Source organism: Dioscorea cayenensis, chromosome 2 (genome assembly GCF_009730915.1).
Source record: "Dioscorea cayenensis subsp. rotundata cultivar TDr96_F1 chromosome 2, TDr96_F1_v2_PseudoChromosome.rev07_lg8_w22 25.fasta, whole genome shotgun sequence".
NCBI lineage: Eukaryota > Viridiplantae > Streptophyta > Magnoliopsida > Dioscoreales > Dioscoreaceae > Dioscorea > Dioscorea cayenensis.
This window is the reverse complement of record NC_052472.1, coordinates 3,929,158-3,948,710: the sequence shown is the minus strand read 5'-3', so window position 1 is coordinate 3,948,710 and position 19,553 is coordinate 3,929,158. Positions and strand designations below refer to the sequence as shown.

The 19,553-nt window shown below is 36.5% G+C and overlaps 1 long non-coding RNA gene and 1 pseudogene across 1 annotated transcript; both read left to right on the top strand.

Annotated features, from left to right (window-relative positions):
- Positions 1-5,761: 5,761 nt before the first annotated feature.
- On the top strand, positions 5,762-12,475 carry LOC120271918 (annotated as a pseudogene).
- Positions 12,476-14,236: 1,761 nt separating this feature from the next.
- LOC120280744 lies at positions 14,237-16,777 on the top strand. The gene is made up of 3 exons (XR_005542397.1): positions 14,237-14,358; positions 15,424-15,475; positions 16,619-16,777. It is a non-coding gene; the product is annotated as an uncharacterized LOC120280744 (long non-coding RNA).
- Positions 16,778-19,553: the final 2,776 nt, after the last annotated feature.

Sequence of the window (19,553 nt, the reverse complement as noted above, 5' to 3'; positions counted from 1 at the left end):
GTCCCGCCACGAAGGTACCCATCTTTCAACGCTGGACAAGCCACTCTGAAAGCATTCAATTTAAACACACACATATTTTAAAACAGCTAAATCACTATATATTTAAACGGTCTATGTATTGTGCTACAAGGATATAGACTCATGTTGAGGCGGTAGAACTTTCATTTGAGTCGATCATCTAACATGCCTTTCTTTCATCGCGACAGTGATACATATATCCTCTTGCCCTTTGGGATGGAGGGAAAATACGCCCAATCACATCACGCCTAGCTCTAACTCCTCTATGCATACAACTCGTGCACTTGTTTCTGCCTGGTCTCACCGTTGTTTGTTGTTTACGATCTCTTCTCTTTCTTCTTCTTCATCTTCATTTTTGTTCCTTCATTTCATTTGGTCTGCACGATTTTGGTTTTCGGCCGATATATTATGGAGAGTTTTTGTGGTATTGCTAGATTCAACGGGGAGGGAAGAGTGCTAATGTTCACGGCTCGCACTTTTGGGGAGTTGTTGTTACTGAGATACGTGAGCCGATGGGGTCTCAAGTTTCTCTTGTCAGTGAAGTTTATCACACCGTATGGATTTAAAACGGTTTATCCAATAGAAAATGATGTTGACTTCACGGATGTGTCACATGCACCCATCTTCAAAATGCGCTCAGAAGTTGATCTGTTGTCGAGACGTAAAATATGCCAGTGCTAATCCTAATGAAAACGAGTTTTTACTCATCAGAAAGTTCCTTCTTTCATTTGATCCAGCTGTATGGGTTCATTAGTGTTTAAATATGTCACCATCGGTTAACATCTTATACTAATTGTTCACGTTATTCTCGGTAACGCTAAGTATTTAATTTAACGCTTAAATATTGTCATTATCACTTAAACATTATATTCTCCGCTTAACATATTGATCTCTTTTCATTTGATCGATGTCTGGCAGGAATTGGATTCTCGCTGAGCGCTCCTCGCTCCATCCCCATGCGCGACTCTAACGCGTGGATGTCTTCTTTCCTCGCATCATTCTGAAAGTGCTATCGTTGATATTGGACAACGTTGACGGGTGTTGAACATTTCAGGGATGTACTGAAATCATGCAATCAAACGGAATTTTGACTTCAAATTCATAAAAGAACGAAAACATCGGTAGCACGGTGGAGACGCGCCGCCGACGGTTGTCGCTGCACCTTCATACATCAAAAGAATATAATATACTTTTCGTAATCAAGACAATCAACCCGTCACACACTTGCGGTGGTGGCTATAGGTTCGTGTCACATCCGAAAGCGTCCCAAAATAAGTTAGCGACGAGTGATTCGTGGGCTCAAGGACCGCCCTGTACAAGGCCATCGACATTCGCAGGACATGTTGCGGAATACGGTGTCCACATACCATACAAGTAGGCTTGGTTGAGAGCATGCCCAGTGGTCCTCACGGCAAGAATGACATCTCCAACTACCATTGTTTGCTTTGGTATGTGGATAAGGTGGTCGAGACAAATCTCGGCAGCAAGCAGTGATCGTGGGAAAGAGACGCCATCGCTTTTAAACATGCATTCTTTCTTTCAAGGCGTATCAGGATTCAAGTAGCCTGTGCAGCCGCTCGCCGATGGTACCCACCCTGAAAATATCGTACACATCACGCGCCACAAGGAAAGATAGAAACAATGGTTTTTCCACGCCGCTGCATAGTCGACAACGAGACCGGCGCTAATCGACTTGGTTCATCTGCTAGTTAGGCGATGCTTTATACGAGGAAGCGAGATATCACCGTGCAGATAATTACCTTCGTGTCGGACGAGTCCAACGGCCTTTGTGCATACCATTTGGCGTAGAGTCTTCCTTCTTCGCCACATGCATACCGCTCTTCACATTTGGAGGCCAATTTTATGAAAGCCAATGCCGACTTGGGAAGGCACGAGGGGAGGATCGCTGAGCATGCCTCCGTACTGCTGGGCATCTCAATCAGCTAAAGATTTTCGAGCATACCGTGAATGAACCGCAGCCACATCACCCAAGCTCATCACTGGTTGATTAATAAATCGGATATGGCACATTGGTTGAATTATCTGTTCAGAGGTGATCATTGGGGTGAGATGTATTAAAATGTCGCGAGTCGCTCAACGCTTGATCAAAGAAGCTCTGCCATTATCGGGTGAGCGATGTATGGTCGACTCCATAAGGTCTCGCGAATGTTGATTAATAATTTCTAACATTTAGTGTTACCCTCTAAAACATTTTTCAATCTTTGTTTAATTCGACTTGTCTAACTTTTAAATATTAATCCTTTCATTTAACTATTTATAATAATGTTTAAACACGTTTACGTAATTATTTAACCATCAACGCCTTTGTTTAACCTTATTTGCCACGCTCAAGTTGATGTGCATGTTATGTAACCTCAAGGCGAGCAAGCGAACAAACGGGAGACCTACTTATGCCCGCACATACATTCAGGTAGAGATCATTGTTGAGGATAGCCGAATCTTCGCGGTTGGTCGCCGTGTGACGACGATCACTTACGGGTGATCGACCATAGGCAAAGAATCTCAGTATATCTTGCCATCGTAACTTATTCGATGACGAAGGTGGCAAGTTTATGGTATCCCTTTGCAACACGTCTATCGCACAATGCGTATGCGACACCAACGCTCATCGACGTGATTAGCGACTACTTCACCGCCGACACTACAACCGTGTGATAAGGAAGCTTATATTCTACACCCGACGCCACGACTAGCCTTCAAATGGAAATCGTGGAGCTCGCTTTAAGACCGCTCGCGATGAGAAGGCACTGGGCGCCTAGATGAAAAGAGGATCGAGTCGCAGCGATAGATGTCCGCGAGTTTTCATTGCAGCCCGCCATGGATCCGGTCACAATCGTAGATCTTGTAACGAAACCGTCACGACTAGTCATTGTAAATAAGTCGACTTCTAAAGAGAAACAATCGAATTGACTCGAAATTTTTCATGTTAAACTCTTATTCTTACTATGTTGTCACGCTTATTTAAACATAGACAATGTTATGTTAAACAGAGAAACTTTAATTTTAAATGTTTCAAACTGATATTTAAACGATAGATGGTAAAGTTAAACATTAAAATTGAAATGTAAACAATGACATCAGAATTAAACAATGAATTGAATTTGAATGGAATTTAGTCCGACTTACAATTTGAAAATGCATAAAATTTATATCGACATATACAAGTCATGTTCTTCAAAATGAAAAACAATGAATCAATTTTGTCTCGCTTTTACATTCGAAAACAAAATCGACATTAACATATACAAGTCCTGCCCCGCGAAATAAAAATTAACCCGCTCGAATCCACCCCCTTTCTCATGGACGCCACCCTCCCTCCTTAAGTATGCGGGTAACTATACTTTAATCTCGTGTAAGGAATGTTCTGCCTCACTGTAGTCTGTAGCTTCTCACCCAAAGTAATTGCTAGATAAACTGCGATGACATAGGCGGCGTATCGGCGCCTTCCTTGTTTTTGCCGTGTGTCGACGTCGTAAACGAGTGGGTACTTTGCGCCGCCGACCGGCTGAATCAAGACATCGGCCAAACGGTCGGTCATGATTGCAGCTCGTCGAGATATGCAAGTTGAGATTAAGATACGCTTTTAAATAACAACATACCGCTCACCGGGACATGATTAAAGAACTTACCATGTCCAACGCGCTCGCATCCGCGCATGAAGAATAATTATTGTATTCTTGTTTGTCATTGTCAAGGACGACGACATGGAAGTGGCCATTCATTATTATCGGAGGATGATAATTTGAACTCCATACAAATGCCGCCATAGCATTCCGATCATAGCCATGAGTTATTTCATGCGTGCTGGGCCCCTGCTGACATAAACAATAGCCAGTCTTTGTAATGGAGGCGCGCTTGTAGGGATATGGCACTTTGCTCGACTTTTTGTATTATGCATACAAAAGCCCATCACATCATCGTCAGACCATCTCCTTACCCTCAAGCAGTAGTATAAACTTTTGTCCCGTGCTGTGAGGCGCGATCATTCTTCACACTACGACTAGTACGGCCGAGATTAAAACGATAATAGTATATAATTAGACCATATTCGTAAATATTTAAATGATATTATCAATGATTCAAATGATATTTTAAAGAATTAAACGTCTATGTAGATAAATTAAATGATAACATATAAACATTTAAAACACTATTACAAAAAGTTAAACACTACCATAAAAATCTTTAAACACTATCATGAGAAACTTTAAACTTACCTCGTCCATACGCAGCTTAAGAGAAAGATCCTCATCAACTCCTCGCTCAGATTATGCAAGACGCATTGGCCAACCTATATTTTTCTTCTTTCGAACGAAGACTTGCCGAGCCGCCTTGTCCCACCTTTTGATCGCTCTTGATCATCTCCTCGTGTCGCTCGGTCGGGTTCATGGGCACTGGCTGCTGAGCCTCGACGGTGTTCAAGACCGACAGAAAGATCTTCCTTCGATGCGGGAGGCGACGATAGCATTAACCGCACACATATCCTTACATGGTTGTTATTGTTGGATTGTGTCTCGGGCTCGATGCGGGACGACGACAAAGATCAACCGCCGACATACCCTACATGCTTCTTTTTGTCGTGGGATTGTGTCCCCGCTCGACGCGGCATTGCTCGGCCACGGCCACGGCTATGGCAACGATTTAACGATCTTCCGCGGTGGCTACTGTAACAGATCAACGGAGCACACCCTTAGCTTGTTCTTGTTCTTCGTGGATTGTGTCCATCTTTGATGCCGATATCTTCAAGCTAGTTCCACTGAGTCGGGATTTCGTTAATAAGGAGTAAACGATCTCTCAACCGTGGCAACATACACATCATCTACGATATCTCCAATCACATGGCCATGTCATCTACGGTCGACAGACTCAAGAATAAAGATCGTACCACGATGGTATTGCATATTGTTTCATCGTCACCAGCCAGGAGATGCAGGCGTATGTGTTCTCCCTTTTTGCAAGTCTCTTCGAATGTGCCGTCTTGGGAATGGCCACCTCGATGATGTTGTCGTCGTGCCAAATTCCGACGGTCTCCGTCTGCCTCGGTGGTTCATTTCTTTGAGGGATGGCGTGAGTTTGATTGCTGAACGCCCTTCCAGCCGCTCCTCAACACGAGCCATGCGAGGAAATCCCATCATCAATATCCGCATCAAGAGTCTGCGCTGACATCTTCGCCTAAGGTAGTCGGTGCGTGCCACGCTCGGAGGGGCCGCCATGGCTCGGGGCTACCACCAGTGGAGACGGCTCGCTGTCGTGTGGAGGTTGTCATGCAATCAGCTGGGGTAGAGGCCTCCGATGCATGAACGCCAGAGGCAGCGTGGTGCGGTGGAAGTAGGAAGCAGGCGCGAGCGCCAGACACAGACGACCCTCTCATCCTACGCTGAGCAAGTGCGGTAGAGCAACAGCATCCATCCGCCGCCTGGCCCCAACAAATATTTTCTTCTTTCAAAGACTACCGGAACCAAATTCAGAAACTAACATATGTAAACCAAACAATTTCAGCGAAATCATTCAGTTTAAACTATAACAACTATATTTAAACAGAGTTTTTATATATTAAACATTATAGAATATATTTAAACGGAGAACAAAATATTTAAACCTTTATGAATAAATTTTTAAATCAGAACATAAAGTTAAATGCTAAATAAACAAGTTTTAAAACATTAAAAAGACTTTGATTAAACATATGTCTGTGATTTATTACCTCTTTTCCTCTCGAGCGATGACGAAAGTTGGTTTCTACCGTCGCTTGCTTCCAGTAACTACTTTTTACCGTAGCACAAAGCATCCTTGGGATCTTGCCAAACGGACTTTCTTTCCCGCTCCGGGTCACTTTCATGAAAACCATACGCTAAACGCGACCGAGCACCCCTAATATATCTCCGTGTTGGTCTTCTTCCGTGCGCATCTATCTTGCACTTTCGAACGGTTGCTCAGTGAATGTCCTCCATCAGCCACTGCGCCGCCCGCGCCTACGCCAGTAGCTCGCCCATGGCGTGGTAGAACATCGACATAATCAACGATCCGCTCGAACCGAGTATGATGTCATTGTGCAGAGACTCCATCTGACGGGTACACCATCGGAGTTTGACACAAAATTATCTTCTTCCCTCTCGTCGAGACAAGCGTCAGCACAAGAGTGCTCTTTGAGTCTCTGTGGTCTCTCGTGAGGTTTTGATAAATACCTCCTCGAACGCCGAGCGCGGTTTTCTTCTTCTGAATACGATCTGCCGCCATCGCGAACGCGGATCAAGAACGAGGGCCACATCCCGAGGCCCCGAAAACTCTGACAGCTTTCCCCGATCCTAAATTTATTGGTGCGGCCATCGTACCTTTGTAGTATAGAATCAAGAAGGGCCATCTTTTGGTATATAGCTTCCACGAGTCAATGCGAAACGGTGCGTCCTTCTGATGATCTCCCAGTGTCGAGGGGTCATGTTATCTTTCAATTCAATTTGCTCTCACTACTTGTACAAATAGCATCACCCATTAACTAGGTTGACCGCCATAGTCACAAGCCCACACAATAATAACATATACATCTAACATGCAGGGATTGACTAATGTTTGCCGGAAATATAAGATTTTAACGCAACCTCTCGCCTAAACGAGAGATATCAATTGTTAAATAGAGAACCTCGCTTATTAAACGAGACAACAATACTTAAAACGTAAACAACAAAAATTTAAACTGTAACATCGCATTTCTTAAACGAAACCTCATTTGTAAATCGCAACCATATCAAATGAAAGGGGAAATGTACATTATAAATATTACACTAAATCATAACAATCGAAAACCTATTTCGATATAGTGTATACGCACGAAAGAAAACAACACAAAACCCAGCCGAGAAATCGCCCTACGCATCAACAAAAACCACACGAAACTCCCCGCAGACTTTTAATATCTTCCAACAAAAACAGGAGCACAAAACAAAACGAAAAATCTTTCTTTGTAACAGAATAGTTACCATAAAACCATACTCAATACCTTAGATTGCAAACCCGATGAAAATGCCAACTACTATGGGACTCTCCTTCGAGATACTCAGGTGGAAAGGGAAAAGTCGCATACATGTAGGGCTGCACTGTAGAGACAACTCGAGACTTTACTAGAAATGAAAAAACTCAAGACGCTAGTTGATAACTAAAAGCTCTCCAAGTAATTGCCTCTCTGGGGTTACCCTACGGAAAACCCCCACTTCCTCTCATACTAGCAAAATGGTCATGAAATCCGACTCACATGCAAAGAGCATTTTTGTCCATAAAATTTGAAAAATCAATCCGCTGACATCCATTAGTATGCTTTGTGGTTGAAAAACTACTAATTAAAAAGGAAGGGGTTTTTAGAGACAAAACTAACTGTATTTTTGGCAATATTGCAAACTTAGAAGGTGTTTTTGGCAATTTCCACTAATTTTTATGTATGCTTCTCCCACTCTTTTGTCCTTTTTTTTTTAACCCTCTTCATGTTAGTAAATAAATTTCTATATATTGTTATTTTTGACAATTAAAAATTATATTAAAACCCATATTCCTTCCATCCATAACTCTGTCCCTCTTTCCTTTAGAGCATTAAGAAATTTCTAACGTACGTGACGAATTAGGGAATCAACGAGAAGAAACTTAAAATAATTGAGAGAGATTTGGTGAAAGTCAAGAGGAGTACTATTTAAAAATTAATTTATTTACGTGTTTTTTAAGTAGATTGATATTGACATATTGTCCTAAAGAAAAATGTTAGTAACTTGTAATTTAAGGAAAATTTATTAGAAGGAAAAAAAGTCAATTGTAATTTTAAAAGCTGTAATCTCAAAAATCAATTTTTGAAAATAATTTTGAAAATGGTACATGCACTTGCATATCAAATGTCAATGTTCTCTACAGTGAACTTGGAAAACAAGAATAACGTACAGATGAAAACAAATTTTCAATTTTGAATAATATAACTGTAATTAACTAATAATATGCAATGTGTATGGATTACAAGTTTCTGCTACATAAGGGTTGAATTTTTAATGAATCCTAAACTGGTTTTGGTTATTTAAAATCTCAAACCAGATCATATATAAACCATAAAACATTATCACCATCATACGTAGAAATTATTTAATAATAAAAATATATTTATAAATATTAAATACAAAATTTTCATGGAATTTAATTTTAAAAATTAATGGAGTAGTTAGATCTAACCTTTTAGTAAATCATCTTTTAATTGATATCTTATAAATACATATGTTTAACTTAGCTTCACTCGATTAAAAACAAACTTCCTACAATATACAACTTTTTATATTTTTTCATATTTAAATTTATATATAAAAAAATCATTTTTACATAATGCATGTACCTTATGACTGCCAATACTGATATCTAGTATATGCGCAAACTGTTGGCTATTTAGATCCATATAATTAAACAATCATGTCATTAGTGACAGGAACATCATAATAATAATAATAATAATAATAATAATAATAATAATAATATATAATATGATTCATTTTGCAATGTGTTATATTTCGTACTAGAGAGAAAATGTTGATGCAGCAAGCTCCCCTAACTACCTTGTAGAAGAACAACATATAAACATCCAATATTGACTTCAAATACTAACCTCAATTAAAGTCATGTAGAGACAATTTGCATGTAAAGTCTTGGGCCAAGAGGCTTATAAAGATGCAATAGAATCACTCACAAGCATGCAAATAGAGCAATAAAAGCAAATGAAGATGAAATCATACTCATTGAGACCATCCTTCTTGTGATCGTTAGCAGTCCTAGTGTTGCTATTGTTACACCACCACTCCGGTCCACCCCTCTATGTCTTTGGGGACTCTTTGGTTGATGCCGGAAATAATAACCACTTGCAAAGATCCTGTTCCTATAGGCTAATCATCCATTTCATGGAGTTGATTACCCTGGAAATGTTTCAACAGGAAGGTTTTGCAATGGGTATATTGGTTCAGACTATGTGGGTATGATTTTATATATATATATATATGTGTGTGTGTGCATTCATTCATGTTGATGTTAAATTTTTTATTTTATCATATTTAGAATCAATTTTGAATAATTAGTCTAGCTAATATAACCTTTTTGACTCTGATAGGATTTTGAATAAGCTACATCTCACTACACAAATAGTATGCAATAATCAATAAAGCAGTGGTAGTTTAGTTTAAAACTGAATAAACGTACTAGTTTTGAAAAATCTAAAAATACAGAACCATAGTTATGTTCTTAAATGGGCATTGAGGAGTTTAGATGATGAACAAAATGGCTTTATGGAACCAACGGTCTTTGGCCAATTGCACCGGATCCCTATCGTAGCGCTGTTCGCTGTGAGCGACCCGAGATCGAACCTCATATCCCACGTAGGGTGAGAGGGCACGTGGAGTTGCTGAGCCATACTCCCCCACACGGCACGTCCCCCGGGCTCTAGTACTTGTCGCCTTTTCTCACAGGTTTATGGAAATTTTTCTAACTCTCTTTTTCCAGCTTTTTCTTTACAAAAATAGAATTCAACGATCCATATATACTTAACTCTATCAAATAAAAATGAGCATAACTCAGGTATATATTTCAAGCCAATAGTAGAATGAATTGAGCTCTAGGTCATTCAAAATCTTGGCTCATTCTTTAAAAATAATTGTAGTAAAAGAATTGGGACTTGTTTTCAAGACGTCTTTATTATATTATATAAATTATTTATATAATTAATTATTTTTTTATGTCAATGTATTTATAGAAAAAAATAAGCACTTTACATTGTAATACTCCCTCCGTTATTTTTTATCTGTCATAGATCCATGTTTCTTTTTATCTGTCATTTTCAACACTCAAAGACGATTATTTTGCCTGTACTGCTCCCTAACACCTCTATTCAATCTCTTTGTAGAAATTAAATATGAGAGAGAAATGTGAAGATATAAATTTCATGGGTACTTTTTGGAAAGATACAGAACCTTTATAAAAGTTTGCGACAACCAAACTTTATCTAGATGCGAGATTACGCTAAACACTGATGATAAAAGATAATCCGATGAGATTTGTTTATTCCTGAGTCACTATCCGAGACATATTCGAATAATAAAACTTTATTTAGTAGCAATGTGCTTTGGGATATCCACAAAGCCCACCAGCTTATCTCTATCACCAATGAATTTCAGACGTTAGGAGGAATTAACTTTTGACTTCTGCCGGATAGGATCTTGAATTCAATTGTATGTATATACATATCTATATAACATGTTATTTCATTTTGGCTAATTAGAATAAAATAGGATAAACTTTTTTATATTTTATTTTTATTTTATGATGATGATTTAATTAATGTTAGAGTAAGTGAACACTATCATTGGTCAAACGCAAGTGATGTATTTTGAAGGAGCAGCAAGCAATTTATCAAGAAGAGTTGGCAATATGGCTCCTAACACACTTACTATCAAAAATCCATCTTCTACATAAGTTCTGGAAGCAATGATATATTTGCTTATTTTTTTGGTTCTAAAAATCAAACAAATAATCAGTTCATTGCAACTATGGTGAACAACTTCAGACTCCATTTGACGGTATCTATATATCTATATCAATTTTTATAGTTAAAAATATATATAAATAGCTCAATTTATTTGTTTTTATTTTTACTCAATCTACTCTCTTCATAAATATTTGAAAACAAATGATACTAATATTTTATCTCAGATCTTTCTTTCCTACTAAATCAATATTATTATGATGTTTGTATACTATGTTGCACAATTGAATGAATGTTATAAAAGCCTTAACATTATTTTTATTGTTTGCAGAAATTATACAATTGTGGAGCAAGAAAGATTATTATGCTTAGTACATCAAATATTGGGTGCATTCCATTTATAAGAAGTTTATTTCCCCTGTCATCTGGTGATTGTTCAGAGGAGTTAAATAATCTTTCTATTCAATTTAAAAATGAAACCAGGGATCTTCTCCAAAATCTCACATCAACAATGCCTGAATTGAGATACACTTCTCATAGACACATATGAAATAGACAGTGAACTTCGAGAAAATGCACATCAATACGGTAAGCATCATATATTATAACATGTTAAGCTGACTGTAGGAATTGGAAAATTTTTTGAAAATTTCATAGTTTAGTATCTTAATTTGATAGAAAATATGTGGAAGTTAAGGTATACACCTTTAACTGTAGAAATTTGAATAAATAGTAAGATACCTAACCTTACCCTTGAAGATCAGTAGACTAATCTGGATATTTTGAAAGACCACAACTAAACTTTCAATATCCTTTCACACTCAATGATAGACCCTTTTCCACCAAAAGAATTAATTTCATTTTAAAACTAAAGTTGGCGAATATCCAAAACATGGAATTAACAAAGGATTTAATAATAAAGTTATAGATGCAAAAGTTGATTTAAATCTAAATCTTTGATAATATTATCCCAAGTTAATTCAACTAAGATTTAAATTGACAAATTATTCAACATGTTTTTTATTTCATTATTTTTCTTTTCTTCATTTCAGCCCAAACAAATAGGCCACTTTTAAAGTTAAATTTCTGGACTCAACTAACAGATAGGTTATAAACACTATAACTATATGATATTTGCATGTATTTTATGATTGGTCTTTTATGCAAGACAAACTTTTAATTGTAAATGGTGCATTTATAATTTCATTGTAGAACAAGTTAGTAATAAATTTTGGAGCTGGTGTTTGGTAAGGGAACCTTTAAAGCCAAATGTCAAACCTTAAAATATCAATCCTTATGCAGTCCTTATATTTAGATTAATAAGAATATAGATTATCAACTAGATAAATATTACATGAGGTCAAAAAAGATATATTTAGAGATCATACGAGAGAATGTTCATTTGTATTAAGGTATGACTATGCTAAGTAATAATCTAATATAAAGAGATAACTTAATTCAATACAAGCACATAAAATAACATTTGATACATCAAATAATTACTAATTATTGATGTGTTGATTTTTGAGCTTTTATATAATATTTTCAAAATGTCATTATAATTTCACAAGAAAATTTCATTTATTATAGATTTTTGTATTTGTTTAGGATTTACAGACTTGACAAATGCATGTTGTGGAACTGGAAGGTTTAATGGAGAAGCTCCATGCACACCAAACTCAAATTTGTGCTCCAATCGTAGCAATCATTATAGCTGGGATCAATATCACCCAACAGAAGCTGTAAATAAGGTGGTAATCAAAATGGCATGCTTTGGCTCAATGAATGTCTTCCCACTGAACATCCAACAGTTGGTGAATGCATAAAGGTTTAAGTGCAATTCTAAATAAATGGGTATCTATGAGAACTAATTTTATATGGTAACTGTCTTTAGAGCAAGTATTTTTAAATAATAAAATTGTTCTCTTACATCAATTTAAGTAATTTTATAAGCGGGATTTATTTAATAAGTTAAATCCCTCCTCATTTTCAAGAAATAAAAAGAACTTCTTCAACTTGTTTAATACTTTATAAGCCCCCAAATTCAATTTGTTTTAATGCAATATTTATTACTTTAATTATTAATTTTTTAAATTATTGCTTTACTTCTTTCATCTCTATCAACTTTTGCTCTTCTCATCCATGTGTGACATAGTAACGTCTCACAATTGAATATTTGTAAAGTATCTACTGCTACCATTGTTAAATACCATTTACAGAGGCATATGATTGTCTGAGGTGTAATTGAAATGTACAAAGGTATTCTTTATATTATTAATATAGTGTACCCTAACTTGAGAAAGAGTAGCTACTTAGTAGCTATTTATTAAAAAGGAAAAGAAAAAACATCAAATGAATAAAGTCCATGAACAACAAAAATAAGAGCACAAGAAATGCAGCATAGGGGAGAAAGACACAATAAAGATTAAAAAATACAATTAAAAGTAAAACTAGCTTGCTCAATGATTCTCATGAACCACCTTGCCTTATCCAAACCGCAGTTGAATAGAGAAAGGATCACTTTGCACACACCATGGCCAGCTAGCAATGAAGCTACACGGTTCCACTTTCGTGGTTTGTAGATAATTTTGGGTGAACCGACATTAATAAGCAAGTGATGGATCTCTGGGAGTAAATGTTGAGTACGCCAAGAAAAATCACAATCCACTTTTTCAAAGAATTTTAAGAGATCTGAACAAGTATTAAAAATTTTCTAGATATTGTAGCTCTCCAAAACAACACTCCTAAGTGTGAGCATCAGACCTGATTTCAACATCCAATTCAAAGGCAATGGAGAATTCGTGAATATGATCTATGGCTCTCTATGCAATCCAAACATATTAGGGTTGTTTGTTCCTAAAAATATAATTACAACATGTTTATGCAATCCAACATGAATATGATCCATGAACCAAAAAATAGTAGTAATAATTGATGGCAGGAACATAGAGATTCCTGGATAGTTTTGGCCAAGCCAACTCCAAGATGTAAGGTGCACTAGATGTGGGACTTTCCTACCAAGCAGGTCCCTAACCTTACTCCAAAGATTTTAGGTTCTAGGACATGTTAAATATATGCTCAGTCATCTCATCCACAAGGCCACAAAATGCACAAAGGGCCAGCAAACTCATATTCAAAAAATTCAGAATTGTGGATATTTTGACCTTAACTTGAGCCATAAACCATGTGAAAAATTTGGCTCGAGGAGCAATGCGGAAGTTACAAAACTTCCTCCAACCATCCCAAACTTCACCTGAGAAATTTCTTTTATGGAGGGAATTGTAGACAATTGAGAAAAATTTGTTACTTTTAGTCTGCAGGTACCAAACACAATGATTAGGCACATTGGGATTGATAGACACTAAACTAAAAATTGATGCATTTGGAATAATCGAAAACAAGTTAAAAAAAAACCTTAGTATTCTAGCCATTATCCTGAATGAAGTCATGTGGACCCCGCCAGCAGTGTTGACCTACCCATTTTATTTTTGTCTCCTTAAAGCCTAATTAGTTGCTAAGGATTAATTACTCCCTTAATCCTTTCTCCTTCTTCTTGTCACCTTGCTGTGAGAGCTTTGTAGAGAGAGGAATTTCCGGAGGGATTCCCGGACGCCCATCCCGTCATTGTCTCCCTCTTGTCTGAGCCTTTACACCCCATAACCATCTTCCTCCTCCATTCTTCCATCTCTCTTCTTCCTCTCCATTCTCCCACTCTATCTTGCTCCTTTGGAAGTTGACATGCATCGCCGGAGTTCAGGCCTCCACCGGTTTTCTTGGCATCTGGAGGCGGGGAGAAGAAGATCAAGGAGCTGTTGACATTCCCCAAAGGCTAGGTAGGCTCTCTCACTCTCTTGGTGATGGTGGAGTTTGATGCTAGAGTTGTGGGAGAAGCTTGTGTATGTGAATCCCAAGCTTGGTGGTAAATTTCTTTCTAATAAATATGCATGTTTTGAAGCTCCTAGTTGCTTGTGCTTATACTCATGCAACCCTTGTGATCCTTATAGCTTGCTATCTTTCACCTACTCCATAGAACTTGATACCTTTTTTATGCCTCCTTGGTCTAGTTGCATGTGATTATTGAGTGATTTATACTCTCATGTGTCTATGGTTGTCTTTGATGATGATGTTAGCTTGTAGAGCTTCACCCTTTTGATTTGTGTTTGGCTTATCCTTGCATGGAGTTATATATATTTGCATACATGAGACCATGGCTATTGATTGTGCAGGAAACTATACATATGCATGCTTTCATACTCATGCAAGAGACTAAATAGTTAGTTATACTTGAAACCACTTCTACCTATAAGTTGTAGAACACTCTTGTGCCCCTTGAATACGTTTAGCTCATGGCATCCAAAGATGTATATTTATATATATATATATATATATATATTTACACACATGAAACCACCTCCATATGTATATACATATATATATGTTTGAAACTACTCATACATATGCAAGAAACCATGTTCTAATTTGCATGAAACCTTATGTTTACACCCTTGAGTGTTAGCTTACATGACCCATGCATTGATGTATGAGTTTTACATGCATACACCTGCCCTTATATACATATATATAGATTATATTTATTTACTATGTGTGCATATCAATAGTGTTTAAGTGACATACATCCTGGCCTTTGTGATATTGAAATATATGTGTACTAGCATAGTAACCACTATGTTGGTAGAGCATGAGTTGTGTTCATTTAATTATAGCATTTGATGTTTTGTTTTTGTTGCACCCTTGATTCCTTGAGCTCTAATTTGTGTTTAGATAGGCCATGCCTTGTTGTAGAGTATTGGTATTTTAGACTAGCTTGTCATTAGTTTTTGTGCTTGAACTCTTCCAAGTATTCATATCTATTTGGTTGGTTTTCCCTTGGATTATAGGACCGCCTTGAGCAATAATCTTGGATTGTTTTTGAATTTAGAAGATTACCAAGTAAGTAATCCCTTGAACTCTTGTATTTAAAATTTTGTTGTTTTGGTTTATTTTCATGTAAAATTTCTGAAAATTTTATTTGCAATTATTCTTTGAAATTTATTGCGGGAATGTCATCTTATTTATGACATATATATATATATATATATATATTTTTTTATGAAGTGAAGTTTCTAGGCTTAGTTGCCAAAACTTATATAGGTTATTTCCATTTATTACCTTCAATTATTTGACAAAGTATTTATCCTTTTACTAATCCTATTTATTTCCAATAACAAAACTTAAGATTTAATAAGTTTTTGAATCTTTGGTCCACCTGCCATCAACTTGGATTATTTATTTATTATTTGGTTATGTTTTTATTCCTTAAATATCCACTTGACTTTATGTCCCCATTTTTTTTTTCTTCAATTGATGAGACACATTAGACTTTGTATATTTTTACAAATTTTGGTATTTTACTGTATTAATAATTTTTCATTTTATCCTTGAGATTAGTTGAACAATTATTTATTGGTTTCACTATTAATTATACTTGTGGTATTTTAGTTTATTGGCAAATCATTTATTATCTTGAATTTTGGGAGAATATTTGTGAAATGTTGTTATTATTTCTTCAAAATGGGAACCGGGCTAAGGCTTGGAAAAGTGAGTATATTCTTTTACATTTACTTATTAATCTATTTATTTATTTACTTACTTTATTTTCTTGGCTTGGTATTGTGTCTGAATATTTTGGTCTCCAACTGAGCGATGTGCAACCCTGTCAATGGGGGGTTAAACCGTGACCTTGTCAACGAGTAATTTTGAGAAAATGAGACTGCAATTTCGCACCATGTCCGTTCGGTGAAATAATCAACGGCCACCTGGTATTCAGTCTCGGGTCATCGAGGGTAAATAAATGATTTATGTTATTTTGGCTCGGGTCTGTCACTGAGGATAAACAAATGACCTTTGGCACTTACAGTGAATTTGGAGACATATTCTAGATTTTATTATCTATGCTTTATCCTTTGGTTTTGATAATACTATTTGGTGCTATTGATTTTTGTACAAGTTTCAGATTTGAACTTTTGCTTTCAGTTTGTTTTAGATTACTTACTGGGCTAGTAAGCTCATGGATTTATTTTAAATCCTTTTCAGATCAGGAGCAGTTGACCGAGGGATCTTAGAAGGTTTCCAGTAGATGTCTTCCTTTGAAGTTGTATTTTTTATGTTATTGTATCAGTTGTATGGTTATTTAAGAATCTTCTTGTAGGTCATTCTGTATTTCATTTGCTTTGTATTCGAGCTTGGTTGTAAATCTTAAGTTGTACTCTTATTTGGTATTTTTGTCAATTTATTTCCTACTCCCAGTCTGTGTTAGGTTTTGAGGCCTTGCAGGTTCACTAGGCCCCCCGTCTTGTGTGTCTGCGGCCGTTTGTCAGCTCACCGGGTTCGGGGCATGACAAGTCAGCAATATAAAGACTTTAGAAATCCATGTTAACATTGAGAAATGTGGGTTTATATAAAGGCCAATAGAATATAAAAAGTCCAAGGGAAGAAAGAGGTTAAGTTTGGATTGACAATGCTAATACAAAGATAATATTTAATCATAGAAGTCATTTTGTATAAGCCTATAAAAAAAACAAAAGCAATTTGGGGAATAGAGTCTGTCCAAAAATTGATCAAACCATATTTTTGCAATAAAATGTCCACCCAAATTGAATCCTTGAAATTCATATTGTTTAAAACATTCTTGGCCATCAAGGAAAGTTTGACTAGGTGTAAATTCCTAATTCCTACACCCTCTCAGCATTGTTTTAACAGCATTGTTCTAATTTACCAAAGGAATACCACTACACTTGCCACTATTAACCTATGGAAATTTTCTAGCTATTCTAGAGATTTTGTCAAGAGCACACTGATGAATAGGATTGGTAGTGAGGTAGCAACAAGAACAACCAACAAAAAGCTATTAATCATAACTGTCTTACCAACCTTGGAAAGATGGGACTTGCTCCACCTCCTTACGATTTTGTTTACCTTGTCAATCAAAGATTGAAAATGTGTGACAGCAAGCCGCTTGTTTGGAAATAAGATTGCCTAGTTAAAGAAAGGGGATGCAACCTGTACGAATATTTAGAATAGAGCTAATACTAAAGGCTACTCTATTATTGAACCAAACAGGAAAGAAAACCTTACATTTTCCAACACTTAGCTTTTGACCTATTAAAGAAGCATAAATAGCAGCGCACAAAGTTACATTTCTAGCAAATTTTCTAGTGGCTGATGTATCCAGAATCAAATCGTTCGCATACATAAGGTGATTGAAGTTGTAGGAGAGATCTCTACAAAATCAATGGAACCATATTGAGTATGAGAGCATGGTTAAGGATTGTGGACAAGTTTTGAGCCACAATGATAAAAAGGCAAGGAGATATGGGGTCCCCTTGACGTACATCCCTTGTAGGGGTGATCGACTTAGTGAGTTGGCCATTAATGATAAAAGAGTAAGAGACAGAGTCTAACCCAAGAGATACAGTAATTAAGAAAACCCATCATAGCTAAAGTGGCTAGAATATTATTTCAATTTAAGGTGTTATAAGCCTTTTCTATATTGATCTTTATTAACATCTTAGGGGGATAGCAATGGTCCTTATTTATGGAATAAACAACCTCCTGGATAGTAATAATGTTATCTAGTGGTGTACAACTAGGAAATAAAACCGCACTGTTCTCTACTAATTAGCTTACAAATAATAGACTTTAACTTATAGGGCAAGACTTTGGTGATAATTTAAAAACCTTTTTTGGTGCTCTTTCATAGGAATTGAAATTATGAATGCCTTGCCCCAAGAATTGGGCATAGAAGAACTCGAAAAGAAGTGACCAACAGCTTTAACAAGGGGGTCCCCAATGTCTTTCCAAAAAAATTTAAAGAATTCACTGTTGAAACCCTATGGACATGGGCTTTTCCGAAGATGGAGGGAAAAAAGGGAATCTAAGATCTCTTCTCTAGTAACTTCTCAATAGAGGAAATCAAGGTCTAAGTCCTAGATAGAATTTAAGTCATTTGGAAGGGCTTGGAGGACCAATGAAAAGGAAATGGAACTGAGTTCACTCCAAAGTTGACTGAAGTAACTAAGAAAAGCATTCTCTATGTGATCACAATTCATGGATGTAGAACCAAAGACATCCATGATGTGGGAAATTTAATTAGAATATTTACGAATATTGGCATTGTTCTGGAAAAAAGAAGTATACAAATCACAATCCTGCACCCACATCAATCAAGCCATCTAGGCCCATTAGGTGGAATTTTTTCTCAAGAGGGTGTTGAACTTATTGTGAAGAATTCTAAGTTTAGAGGAATCTAGATCAAAGATAAAATCTAAAGATTCCTCAAGCTTTAATACCTCAATTTGCAACTCAAAGTCCTTAATATCAAAATTAAGAGCACCTAGACAAGAGTTTTTCTAGGAAATTAAACCATTTCTAGATAGAGAAAGTATATCAGAAAATGAATGCATAGGCGAAGAGTGCAAGGTAATATTTAAAACTTTTCTAATAGCAATATGCCAATCTAATTGTTCAAGCCAAAAATTATCAAAACGAAAAAAATCTTATGTTTACAAACATTACAAGAAGCAATTAAAAGTAAAGGAGAGTGTTCCAAGAAGACTCTAGGTAAGTGATAAAGAGCATACGCTTTAAAAATAGAGATCCAATTAGGGCTAGTTAGGCAATGATCCCACTTGGCCTAGCACCTGGCTTGCCCTAATTGGCCATTACACCAAGAAAATCAAGAACCAATATAGCCCAAATCAAACGAAGAATTATCCACAATAAAATTAGAAAACAAATGAGCTTTACATGAGTGATAATGGAAACAACCTCCCTTATGTTCACAAGTAGAAGTAATGGAATTGAAGGCCTTGATAAGAATCTAAGGAATATTGAGGGCTAACATACCAGAAAGTTCATGGAGGGCGGAGTAATGACAAGGTGCAAAGCCATTCTTGATTTGGTGAATGGAGTAACTTCCTTTACATTTTTCCTCCACATCATTATGATACCTAGAGAGTAACATTCAGTA